General features: G+C 30.5%; 1 protein-coding gene and 1 long non-coding RNA gene across 6 annotated transcripts in view; one reads left to right on the forward strand and one right to left on the reverse strand.

Moving 5' to 3' along the window:
• Positions 1 to 14,267, forward strand: part of Arhgap15 (Rho GTPase activating protein 15) — a 621,152-nt gene that overhangs the window by 258,558 nt on the left and 348,327 nt on the right. The gene's annotated exons all lie outside the window — the stretch shown is intronic.
• Positions 1 to 14,267, reverse strand: part of LOC125619383 — a 53,952-nt gene that overhangs the window by 21,438 nt on the left and 18,247 nt on the right. The window contains exon 3 of one of the 2 annotated variants that reach the window (XR_007350908.1): positions 5,764 to 5,813. The exons of the other annotated variant lie outside the window; for it this stretch is intronic. This is a non-coding gene — a long non-coding RNA (uncharacterized LOC125619383). The remainder of the gene's footprint in view (positions 1 to 5,763; positions 5,814 to 14,267) is intronic. 2 annotated transcript variants of the gene reach the window in all.

Consider the following 14,267-nt stretch of genomic DNA (forward strand, 5'->3'; position numbering starts at 1 on the left):
ATAGACATTCTATTGGGATATACAGTATGAAATTTCTCAAGAGCTACCTGAGACTCATATTATCAAAATGTACAACTTCTATGTGAAAACAATCTATAGGTTAGATTTGCAGTTATTCTGCAATATGTAGATAATTTGTGGGAAATCAAGATAAATTTCAGAGTAATAGAATTATCCCTAGCCAGATAACTTGTAGTACAAACCAGTCTTTTCAGTGGATTTTATACCAAGTTAATGTGCAACACAAGAATATATTTGGGGAAGTGAATTTATTAAGTTCCACCTTATAAGGTTTACCTTCCTACAGCAAAAAAAAAAAAAAAAAATACATATGAGCAGTTCTCTTGGTTTTTGTTTATCTGCTTTACAACTGTTGTCTTCATTCAACCTTGCCTATCACTTGTGTTTGTCATTTCCTCCCTTATGGGATTTAGTTCTTCTCCTATTTATTCTTATAAATTTTAGTATTTTCTTCATCAATTTAAGCAAATGCCTTTTATGAAATATGATAAATGTGTATATTTCTTCCCACTTGGTCATCAATGATCTACATGTATTTTAGTTTTATTTTTATAGCATCAGATTGACAATATTTTTGTTTTCTTCTGTCACTCTAATTCTCAGTTGTACTTTAAGGATTAATCCTCATTTATTTTGCTAACTTGAAACTATTTTATTTCAACTCTTTGAATTTGTTGAAAACATAGATATTATGATATCCATGTTGCCCAGAAAGGAAGTCATTCTGATGCCTTTTAAGTGAACAAAGACTTGAGTGGGTATAAAGTACTTGAGTAATGCTTTTGTTTCTTCTGACTCTTAGACTTTCTCTAATACTCTCTAAATATGAGTATTGATATGCAGAAGTCTGAAGCCAGGCTTTTTTTTTCCTTCTAATAAATGACTTTTTACTTCTGCCTATAGGACCAAGAGATTTTTCTTTGGCCATAAAATATGCTAATCTTACCAAAAAAAGTTTTAGGATTTAAATGATATTGAAAAATTTCCTGGAACACTTGAATCATATCTATACATAAAACAAGGAAGGAAAATTTTCACCTGTGAGATCTTGAATATTTTTCTGTTCCATTTGATTTTGAATTTTTTTCAGTTGCATTAATAATGAGTGTCAATGTGAGACCATTTTTCACATCTGTCATCTTTCATAAATGAACAAACCTCAGTTAAGGAATTTTCTTCTTACCTAGTGTTTTGATCACATCCCTACAGTTTTATAATCTGATGTTCATTTTTAAGAGTTTATAATACTAGCTTTAATATCCATTTAACCCAAATAAACTTTAGAAGAATATTTTCTATTTCTTTACATGTCATTACTTTCAATAGAAAAAAAAATTCTTTTCAGCTATCCTGTTTGCTTTTAACTTCTAATTGGAGAACACTGTAGTTGAGAGATATGGCTTTGGAGGATATATTGATATGTTTGTTGTGGCTTAATCTGTAGTCAATCTCTTTAAATATTTCAAATATTCTTATTTGTTTTGTTATGATGTGTCAATCATTGTGTTTGTATCATTTTGTTCTTCAAATTTTCATGTCTCTGATTTTTTTCAAGCAAATATATTAACGATCTTCAAATTTGTTCTTATATTTATAATCATTTTTGCTTTGAGTACTTTAAGCTATATAATCTGACATTATTATATCATATTCTATATGAAAATGTAGTTTAGCAAGATGGACTACTATTAGGATAGCATTATACACCTTCACATTAGAATCCAGATTCTGTGTCTTGATGCAGTTTATTTCTTGATCATAGTTGCTTGAGTGCATTCTCAGTAAAGCAGTGAACTATGCGGTTTTACAGGGGTTCCAGAGTCTTCCCTTTCTGGTTCCTCTAGGTCCTTCCTCTAGGTCCTCAGAATTTCATGTCTTTGGGTATGTATTGGGGAAAGGGGAGAGAGGAGTGTTCAGGGGAATGTTAAAAGGCCATTCAAGAGTTTACTACGTCTAGCTGCTTTCCCAGAAGGAGGATATTATTTTGGTGAAACATAGAAATGTTTGGCTCACAATTTAATGCTTATCCCTAGAATATCTTTTGTTTTCCTGATATTGGATGTGCTGCATTTTTTATAACATTTCATTAGCATAAATTTGCATCCTTCATGTTCAGCCTCATTCTTCTCTTAGTTTTGTTTCTTATGATTATTATATTGATATATTTAATTTTTAAGCTCTATCTTATAAGCTCTGTTCATTAAAGGGAAAATTAATTTTTAAGATGAAGTGTTTGATATTTCTGTGATTTTATGTGAAAATTTAAACCATAGATGGTCATGTTTTTTTTTCTTTTTCTATTCTATCTTTAGGAAATTTAATGACTATTTTTTTGTTTTTGTTGGTCTAGTTTCATCCATGTTGAGGTTTGGAAATTGTTACCATTGAGTGAGTCAAGATAATTTTTAATATTCTCTTCTTCATCCACCAATAGAAACAAACAAACAAAAAATCATTGGATATTCTTCCTATGGATATTAGCTTTTGTGGCTATGGATAGAATATGACAGTAGAGTAGAATTAAAATTTGTATTCTGCCAGGCGCAGTCCCAGCTGCTGTAATCCCAGCAGCTCTGAAGGTTGATGCAGAAAGATGGTGAATTTAAAGCCAGCCTCATCAACAGCGAGGTGCTTAGCAAATCAGTGAGACCCCCGCCTCTAAATAAAATACAAAATAGAGCTAGGGATGTTGCTCAGTGTTCAAGTGCCCCTGAGTTCAATTCCCAGTATTAAAAGAAATATACTTGTATTCAACCATTTTGAATTAAATTTTTCCAATATTCTCTAAAAGAGCTTTGAACCTTATTCTTTTTATACAATGTGTTTTCTTAACCTTCTCATTATACCTGTTCTACTTTTTGCCATTGTAATGTGTTTTAATTTCTGGAATAATTTTTATTGTAACATTTTATTTTCCTTTTGAAGTCTACAAATTCTCATTTTTTGGCATATTGTCCTTTACCATTAATGTTTATTATTTTAATAGGTTCAAATTTCCATTTTTCTCTAAAGTTATAGAATATGATATGTAACATTTCTTCTAATTCCTATAATAACTTTTCTTCTAATGTATATTTCCTTTCACATTACTCCTAATTAGTTTTTATCTTTTCTTTTCCTACTCTTAAAGCCAAAATTGTAAGATCTGTTCATGAGTCTCAGATGGGATGCTTTTGCTCACAGATTTTAGCATAGAAAAGGTACCAGTCAAACCCATAGTACTTAATCTGGAGAAAGTAGTTAAATTCTCCTTGAGCCCTCCTCTGCCTGCCACCTGTTCTCTCTCTCCTTCTCTTCTCTACTCTCTTTTCATTTTAATCTATGGGCTATATTTGGGCCCTTTCATATTTCTGGACTTCTCTTCCTTTCTTACAAGGAACTCTGGACAGGACTTTTAAAATCTCTTCTAGCTTTAGGTTACATGTATCCAAACCTGCAGGTATTTTTGAGAACATATTATTATCTCTTAAGAATTATTTAATCCCACAGCTACTTGGGTGTGAGCACCTTGTTAGTTAAAGTGACAAAATGAAACTGCTAATTAGTCTAAATGCATTGTTTAAAAATGGTATTAAATCTCCTATAGCCTGATTAAGTGTATCTATAACTGTAACTTTATCATGTTTCTGAGAGCTTTAACTACTTCCCTAATGTTATTCGATCACTTTAAAGATTGTGGCTACATTTGATTTGCTTGTTGATGATTGACTCTAAATTCAAGAGAAACAGCAGCATTAATTCCAGAGGAGAAGTTTTCCCTCAGAGGTGGGGCTAGGAGGGCATTTCAGTAGATCGCCCTCATCCAAAAGTTTTTGTTCATCGTTGCCACACTGAACAGCAGCATCTCTCATGTTCATCAATTGGAAAAAAAAAAATGTTTAAACTGATTTTTCTTAAGGAAATTTGTTAATGTCATCAATAATCTATGGTTGGTAAAAGGTCTTGATTATTGAAGATTCTCTCTTTAAGAGTTATTTTATTTTAAAGGAACATATACTTTGAATACAATTTTCTGGGCATGTTTAACCTAGGTAAGAAAACCATGGTGCTGTTTAATTGTTAATAGATTGATATAAGATTGGACCAATACTTGATGTGTATAATTTTAGTATGTAGGGTTTTTGTGCTTTTTTTAAAAAAAAAAAAGTTAAATTAAAAAAAAAAAAAGAATTATTTAATCCCATCTGAAAGTCAAGATTGGATGAAAGAGTCTTGAAATCTACTTTCTTATATATTTTCCCTGAATGTGACTAGTTCTCATATCATTTTTGCCCATAATAATTTCAAGTGGGTTAAAAACTCTGTAGACATTACATATGCTCTTTAAATGTATCCATATTGTATATGTATTCAAGTGCCTCTATTTTGTTGATAATTGCTAAAAGGAAATAGAAATGTCCTCTTTAATACAGATGGTATTTGTAGCACTTAATTAGAATTTATATACATCTAAAATAATCACATGTTAATTTTCATAAGTTTGAAAACAGAAGACTTAATCAGTATAATAATAAAATACTATTTTAGCTTTTCACAAAATAAAATTCCAACTATGGGGGATGGAATAAGGGTAGCTTTAGTTAATTTTCCTCATTATTTTGAGTTTTTTTTTGTTCGGAGACTACAGACAAAAGAGAAACATACATTTTTTTCTCCTTTAAATATTGATTTTGTGATTTTCATATTTTATATGTATTATATAAATTATAAAATATTCTGATGTGGCCATCATTTAATTATGAGTGTTTGACATAAAATGCACTGATTTCTGGCACATTTTATATTTCAGAATAAAGTAAAAGATATATTACCTGGGTACTGAGCCCATTAGGGTGCATGCACCACATTCTAGAAATAGCTAGCTTCAAGAAAATCCAGCCTATGTAAAGCTTGTTCTCTAAAGATACAAGTCTAACACATTGACACATATATCACACACCCACACCTACCAATAGAACAACAACAACAACAACAACAACCTCATTAAATTTAATGAGGCAAATGGTGCTATTTTTGATGGGACACTAATGAGAGAATTTTTTAACCAAATAGAATCTTATTAATTTATGTCAGAAACAGAAGTGGAGACACAGTCATATTAGAAGTGTTAATTCCACAAGGGAATATCTCCAATGGTCCTTTAACTAGGCTTAACCACATATTTAATCAAACTTATTGAGCTTCTTGTTAAGGTTTCATGATTAAGATCAAAATTTCTATATCATAGGAATTCCCTGAAGAATTGTAATCATTTACCTATATATCCCCCAACACAGAGACTGGTACTTTGCATATGATAAGTATACCCTTCATTTCCTCTATTGTGGAATAAGAAATTCACTTGAATTTCAGAAATCCACTTTTGTAGTTTTGAATTTTAAAAATTAAATGAAATTGAAATTGAAATTAGTCATTTAAATCCAACCAAAAATCATTCTGATTTCAGTATTAGTATAGATAATTTTGGAAAGTGATATATAGAAAACTAAAACATAACAGACTTTTAATTTATGGAAGCTTGCAATTTAAATCAAATGTCATGATGAATTATTATGAAGTTGAATATTCTTGGTAATATGAAAATCTTATTTGTTTTGGTAATTTTGAAGATTTGGGTAATATTTTGTCAACTATTGATGTGGATAGTTATAAACTCATTTGGGGTACCAATGTAAATATACTTGCTTAATATATTCATCCACTAACAGTGATCTATATGATTATCAATTATAATATGCCCACCTCTGTGTCAGCATTTCCTTATATTATGAACACAATATTAAAATTCATTCCTAGAGGGAAGAAAATGGGAAAACGTGATTATTCCTTCAACAACTTTTAATTGAGCACCTACTTTTTTTCAAGCCAGGTATATGTTTATGCCAAGTATTAGGATATCTGCTAAAATGTAGCAGTTAACAAACACAGAAGCATTTTACTCCTGGGGAGCACACATTCTAGTTTGGAGAGATTGAAAACAGCAAAACAATAAAAAGTTAAAGCATAGAGTGCATTATATGTTGCTATGGTAACTAGAAAATTAGAGCAGAAAACAGGGAATGGAAATTTAAGTAGAAGACCAGAGAAGTCTTCAGAAAGGGGCATTTGAGTAAAATATAAAGTATGGGTTGAGGTTAGGGCAAGGTTTTAATGATGATAATGATTTACATGAGTACAATGGCTTCAGTCATAATGATGATGGAAATGGGAATGTAGTAAGAAAATCCATATTAATTAGAAAATTTTAAAACCATATACTTTAAAGATGATGGAATGGTACATATATAAAGAACCATTTATCTTTTATTCTGTATTCATTAAACTTAAATGAAAGTGTTTGTCTGAATAAAAGTATTTAGGATAATCATCCACTTCTTGTGTGAAGACACATAAATAAATCAATTTCTTACCACTAAATCAACAACAAAAAATTCCATCATTATGATAGGGACTTTGTCTTTTTATTATAGTCATCACATTGATCTCTAATTGTTTATGTGTTTCTCTCCTATTATCAGTTTTTTTTTTAATATAAGAACCCTGTACATTCATTTTTGCACATAAAAGAGAAGAATGTATGACACTGTTTGGTTGTAACATTTGAATAAATTGATTGTCTCATTCAATTAATATTTATCAAGATACTATTATTTTAAGAACTGGAAATAAAATTGGGAGTTCATAACCAACTTGAATCTAATGTATGAAATATGATATGTCAAGAGCTTTGTACTGTTTTGAACAACCAATAAACAACAAAAAATAGTTAAACCTAAAAAAAAAATTAAAAAAAATAACTGGAAATATATTGGTAACTAAAAAGATTTTTCTGTATTAAAGGAGTTTACATCTTGGTACAAAATATCAAGTATCAATAATATGTCAATAAACGTAAGGGAAATAAAGTATGGACAGGAGGTGGAGCATGATAGACATTAGTCAAGGAAGGCGTCTCTGAGACAGTGAGATGGAAGCAGAATCATAAATAAAAGGGACATTTGAAATCCAGAGAGTATTCCTGAGAGGCAACCCACATTTCAAAGGCTGAATGGCAATACTAGAAGTCCACTGCAGCTGAGTCAGAATGAGGAGTGCAGTGTGGAAGAAGTCCATATGGTCGGCAACATTAGGGTCATATAAACCTTTGAGGTTATGATAGTTTCAATTCCAACCATTCAGTTGTTCAGAGCAGAGAAGTGACATGATACTATACTATTTTTGTCATGAGAATACTTAACAAGCACTCTTTTCATTTTTCAAGAATACAATATATTGTCATTGGCTATATATACTATGCTTTTTTGAACTTATTCCTCCTATCTAATTGTGATTAAGTATGCTTTGACTAACTTCCCCCTTCCTCCACCTGCTAAGCACCCGCAAGCCTTGGAATCACTACTGCACTTGCATGAAATCAACTTTGGATGCCACATATAAATGAGAGGGTGCAGTATTAATCATTCTGTATCTGGATTATTTTACTTAACATAAAATTTTCAAGATTCATTCCTGTTGTCATAAAAGACAGGATTTCCTTTTTTTCATGGCTGAATAATATTTTACTGTGGATATATGCCACATTTTCTTTACCTCTTCATTCACTGAAGAACACTAGGTGGATTTTATATCTTACCTATTACCAATTGTGCTGCAATATTCACAGGATGTCTTTGATCCTATTAATGTTTTTAATGATTGCTCTCTCAGTTGCATAATGAAATTGAGTGGAAAAGGCTAGGAATGGAAGCAGGGAGGTCAATTAGGAAAACCCCTGTTATGTAGAAGAGAGGTGGTTTCTGTTTCAGAAATACAAAATAGAAATGAGTTAAATATGGTACAGAGGGAAGTCTCTTCCAATTTTATGCTCAAACTTCAATTCTGTTTATTTCCTGAAAATATTATGTCTAATAATCAGATTACTTAGATTTATTTTGACTCCATTTTCATCACTTTTTCTATTTGTTGTGGATCTTTTATCTATTGCAAATCTACTTTTAAAATGATTTTACATATGATAATTATAGAGATAACTTCAGATGATTTATTTTTCTAGATCATGTTTATCTTTTTTATTTCTGTCAGGCACTTTGTACTATAAGCAGATAACTGAAATCCAAGTAGAGATTAAGCTGCTTCAATGCTGGGTTTCTGCATTTGTGAGGACTGGAGCATTTCTGGTTTGTTCTCTACTTTAAGGCATAATCCTTCAGGTCCCTGCTGAAGGCCTTGAGGCTCCTCCATCTTGGTGAAACTGAACTTCAATTTTGTGAGACTGTCCTAAACTCTGATGAATGTCTCAGTGTGCATCCATAACTTTTAAAAACAAAATGTGTCAAGGGAAGAAACAAGATCAAATTATAAGTGCACCCCTCTGGGCTTCCATTCCCTTTGAAATTTTGCTTCATATGCTTTCTGTACCATTCTCTCTATCCTTTCTTTTTGGGACTCCAATTAAATATTTCTCAGATCTTTTAACTTTATTCCCAATAAATTTCAGTTCTTTGTTTTTTTCAATGTTTTCAAATAGAAGTGTGTTGGGTGGGAGGTTCTAGCAGAAAGCTCATCCAGAGGTAGTTAACCATTGCTGGCAAATTTTTGTTTAATAATAATAATAATAATAATAATAATAATAATAGAATACAGGGCTAGGGCTGGGGCTCAACTGTAGAGTGCTCACCTAGCACATTTGATCCTCAGCACCACATTAAAATAAATAAATAAATTTTGTCCATCTACAACAAAATACATCAATAAATAAAACAGAATGCGAAGTAGGTTTTCAAGAAATATTTATCTTTTTAATTCATATATTTAGAAAATATACAAATAAATAATAAAGATAAGAGGGATTAAATTTAAAAATTAAAATAAATCCAAAGAAAATGATATAAAATATTTAGCTAAAAATAAAAGCAGAGAATGAGAAAATCATAAATGTTGCAATTTTGTCAGCAAAATTGCAGCTTGTTTCTTTAAAAAAAAGTGATAAATTTTAAAATATTTGACAATTCTAAAAAAAAGTGAAATTAGACTGCTAAAATTGAAAAAATGACTACCAATTAGAAATAACTTACTTGAAAATTTGAAAAAAAAAAAGACCTAGTTAATAACTCAGAAAATCAAGATGAAAGGAATTATTTTTTAGGAAAATTTAAACTTCCAGATTAACTCAAGAAATTAAAAACCTGAATATAGAACTTTTTATGGATGACATTTTAAAAGAAATGAAGTATCTGTGTCTTATTTTATAGAAGCATATCCACAGATTTTTCAAGATTGAGCAGTCTCCATTTTATATAAATTTCCTTGTAGAAATATGGAAAACTTATTCATATATTTGTGATTGTGTCATAACTTTAAAACAATGAAACATGGGTGGCACCAAAAAGAAAATTACTGGCAGGTCAAGCAAAATTATGGTATGATGTTAATTAAATCCTATTGACTAAGTAAAATATTTATTTCAAAAGTCCATATAATATCTTAATGAGAAAATCAGTTTTCTACAGCATTACTACAATACATTAAAGGGGAAACACCATATGATCATGTCATTCAATGTTTTAAAAATAAGCTTTTGTTAAAATTCAATACCTGATTCTAAAAAGTAGTGTGCAAACAATAGACATCGATTATTCTGGAAAAATAAACTGACATATATAAATATAAAATGAAAAAAACACTGTGAATAAGTAATAGAAAAGAAATGGCAGATAGGAAAATATGTATTTGCAAGAAGGGCAAATACAACACACCCTTAGAGAAGAAGAAACATACCAATATATAACTGGAGAATAATTGTAAAAAATGAAATAATTAAATATTTCTAATAAGCTTATAGAATGGAGACTTAACATCACTAAGAGGGAATTGTAACCTTAAATGGGACACCTATCATATTGGTAAACACTAAAAAGATTGATAATGTCCAGTTTTAATAGAGTGTTGGAGAAACGGATTCTCATTCATTGTTAGTGTAATTGCAGTTTTAGAGTCGACTCAGCCAGAATTTATTAAAATTAAGTGTCCATTATATTTGATCCTGTTCTTCCACTTTTGAGAATCTATCATATGCTTGCACATATATATATATATATATATATATATATGTGTGTGTGTGTGTGTGTGTGTGTGTGTGTGTGTGTGTGTGAAGTGTTGGTTGTAGCATTTACTTTTCATAGCATAATAATCATATTAAATGTATCCAAGTTAAATATCTATTTATAGGAAGTTTTTAAATAAGGGTATATTTATTGTATGAACATTTAAGTATTGAGAAAAATGTATGCAAATGTGAGGATCTTTGTATAATTGTTGATATCATGTAAACATATGTCAGTTTTTAAGTCATCTAAGAAGTGACTCAAAGGAAAATTTGGCTTAGGAGAAATCATTTAAATCATTAGGGTAATAGCAAGAAAAGCTGAGATGTTGAGGAATTAAGAGAAGAACAAGAAAAGAGATTGTCATGATAGAGGATTGGTTTTTCTATAACTAAAGATTTTCTATAACTAAATAGGATTTGATAGAGATAATGGTAATGAGGTAAAAAATGACTGTGGAAAAAAAAGAAATTTTGCTTTAAAAAGAATATTTCTATACTCATCACTTTTTTCCCCTAGATTACCCATTTCTATGATTAGGTAGAGTTGAAAGAACAAAACCAAAAATTCTGACACTTGCCAGTTATGATTAACTCACTTTTCTTAGATACAACCTCTTGGCAAGTCTGCCCTCCCATGTCTCCTTTCCAAGATGGGATCTAGGTTTAAAAAGAAGAAGGAGAAGGAGAAGGAGAAGGAGAAGACTTAGTCTCATAGCAAACAAGACAATGACTTGTATTTTTTATGTTTTTTATTTATTCAGTAAATACTGAGTACAGTCATGGGATGCTTAAGTACAGGCACATGTCCTAGTCATGTGTCATGAGGTGTCTTTGTCTTTAAGTACAAACATATAGAGTGGACTCACAAAACTAAGATGGCTATGATGTCATGAGACCATATAATCTTAGGGGACCACCATTGTATATGCTGTCTGTCTCTGACTGATCTATCCTTCTGGGGCACATAACTGTACTTACTATAGCTATACTCCATTCAGGGTCCTGGGGACACTGCAGTAAATAAGGAGGAAACAGTGCTGCCCTTGTGGAATTTACCTTCCAGGGAGAGTCATTGCTGGTTTACTCTATCATGACTGGTCTAGGTACTGATGAGTTTGTAGCACCAGATAGTGAAGTGACTTGTCCAAAACTAAAGCTTGTGTACAGCAGGCACAGATCCAAGTAAAGAGTTATCAGCAGAGCCCACATGTTCAAACTTGAGCTCTCTCGTCTCAAGCTAAACAGCCTTATCTTCATTTGTACTCAAACTTTTAGACTCTTGTTTTATGAGACATTATCAGAATATAAAAGAAATTACAGCAATATTTTCACGTTTTGAGAATAGTATATGATGTATTCAAATGATGTAATATTTCATGACTACTAAAAAGTTGGTTTGTGAAGAATTTATAGTAAATTGATAAACAGATTTTTTGGAGAAAGGTAAACTCCTGAGTCTACAATTAGATGACAGTTTTGCAGCTACTGACAGAGGTTTTATGTGCAATGATTTTTATAAGAAACTCAGATCAATAGGAATGTTGCCATTTTGAGTATTGATAGCGCTTTTTTATTTGCACCTGGGATTGAACCTAGGGGTGCAACATCCCAAACCAATTTTATATTTTACTTAGAGATAGGATCTTGCTAAATTGCTTAGGGCCTCACTAATGTGCTAAGAGATTCTCCTGTCTCAGCCTCCCAAGCTGCTGCGATTACAGGTGTGCACCATGCCTGGCTGAGAGCTCTATTTTTCATTATCAAAAAATGTACACGTCTTTGGATTAAATTACTCTAATAGACCTTGTTAGCTTAGAGTCATTTACAGACATTGTGCATTATGCATTTTAGAATTGTTTGCCATAGCAAATAGCGAGTTCCTTCATTCAGGATGTTGATATCAGGCCGTGTGCTAATTAATGCAGTAGAAAAAGTGCTCTCCATTTACTTGTTCTAAGCCTTTTTTTTTTTCCTTTTTCGAATCATAGTTTCTCTTTTACTCTAAAATACACATTGCCCTCAAGTTGTTTTTTGTTTTTCATGCCTCTCTGAAAATTGTGTTCCAAACACCTATGACAAATTTTGTCTATATAAATAAAACTATAAATGTCTACTATGTGATACATTCAAAACATTACAATTGGGAACTATACTTCATATTTGAAGAAGTTTTACCATTTGCAAAATTTTCATTTTCCTTAAGTTAGTATAGAATTATCAAAATTCTTGTAGGATATTCTAGGAAAAGAGAATAAATACTCAAACTCATTTAAAAGATTTAGAGTCAAAAATAGTTTTCCCCAAAAATTTTTTCAAAGGAGTAACAAGGGGAAAACATGCTCTGTGATATTTAGAAAAAAAATTTAAATAAAAAAGGTTGAAATAATATAAATCAAGAGAAAGGTCAGGTGACTATACAAAGATACCTCCAAAAGACCATGCAGCTAAACAATGACAGGAAATCACAAACCAGCATAAAAGGCAAGGATTATCCAATACATAGTTCTCTATAACAAATTTATTTTTTAGAAAAAAAAATCAAAATAATATTTACTCAAACACTCATAAAGCAAATCCAAGAAGAATTTAGGATGCAAATGTAAAAATGTATTAAAAAGTAATGGGGAAATATGAGTTAAAATCTGATATCTGGATGAGTGAGTCAGTTCTAAGAACTAAAATATAGATCAGAAAAACCATAAGGAGCAATAAGTAAGTTTTACAATGTAAAATAAAAATAGCATATTTATATACAAATAATTACATTAAAAGTTTTATTCAAAATAAATTGGGAAAAATGTATGAAGTAATTATCCCTAGGTTAGTAAACTTACTAAAGTCTTCATTCTAATAAATATTAGTAATACTAAAATTAAAAATATTAAAGAACAGTAGCAACAATTTCTAAGAAAAAAATCAAATGTTTAATTACAAAAGAAAAGCTACTAAACAAAAAAATAATTTCGACAAAATTTATGAAGTATACAGTTTTTATTACTTAAAATAAAAAAATTATTTTAAAAGAGTTCATTCTTGAATTTCAATGAGACAATAAAACTTTGTACAGTTTTTCTAGAAAGTAATTAGAAATGCATTTCAGCAGCCTTTCAAAATTGTATTATTTGACCTAGCAATTCTCTTTCCAAGAATTTCTTGTAAAAAAACAAATCAGAAATTTTAACAAAAATTCATGCAGTGTGGACTCATTTATTAGACAAAAAATGGTAACAAGTATATTATGGAAAAATAGGAAGACAAATATATTACAGTTAATCTCTATGGCAGAATGTTATGGAGCCATTAAAGTGATGCTCTCCAAGAATAATTCTCAGAAAAACCTTCAAGATATAATGATAAAAATACCAATAAGATGCAATAATTTATATATAATTTCAACTATGTATGATTTATATATAACATGCATAGTATGTGCATTTAAAATGTCTGGAATGAAATATATTAAATGTTAAGAAGGCTATATTTTAGTAATGTGATTAGATGTGGTTTTAGTTTTTATTTTACATGTTATGATTTTGCATATTTTATAATGTTCATTTGTGTTTGTAATTAGAAATAGTTTGTTTTTCCATATTTTCCTCAGAACAATAGTATTATACCAATGTCTGAAAAAATAATTGCAGAAAAATGTTATCCCTTCACTTAACTGTTTAGAAAGCTTCTCCTAAAAGAATGACATGATAATTAAAATTCCAGACCTTAGACAGCAGGTTTAGGGAATTAGTTTGTCACCCAAAGAGGCTTCTTAACGTTCCTCGAATCACACTACATAGCAATTGACAATACTGCCAATATAAGCTTTAAGTTCAGGTCAGCATATGGATACTGAAGTCTCACTTATGGGAAATGTGGGAAAATGCAGTTCATCAATATGTAAAAGGAGTACCCTGGCTTCTCCAAGGCAGTGGCAAGTTTAGAATACAGTAATGATAATGGGCTATGTAGAAGAGACTCAATTTACTCATTTACTCATTTTGTTTTTTGAGCCTAAGAATTTTGGACAAGAATGAAATGGGGAAAGAGAGGGGAAAATAGAATGTGGATTACCCAAAGCACAATCTCAGTATGGCCATCAGCCAGAATTATAGTCTTGTGCAAGATGGTGCAGAAGATCAGAGTAACT

This window comes from Marmota marmota, unplaced genomic scaffold (genome assembly GCF_001458135.2).
Source record: "Marmota marmota marmota unplaced genomic scaffold, marMar, whole genome shotgun sequence".
NCBI lineage: Eukaryota > Metazoa > Chordata > Mammalia > Rodentia > Sciuridae > Marmota > Marmota marmota.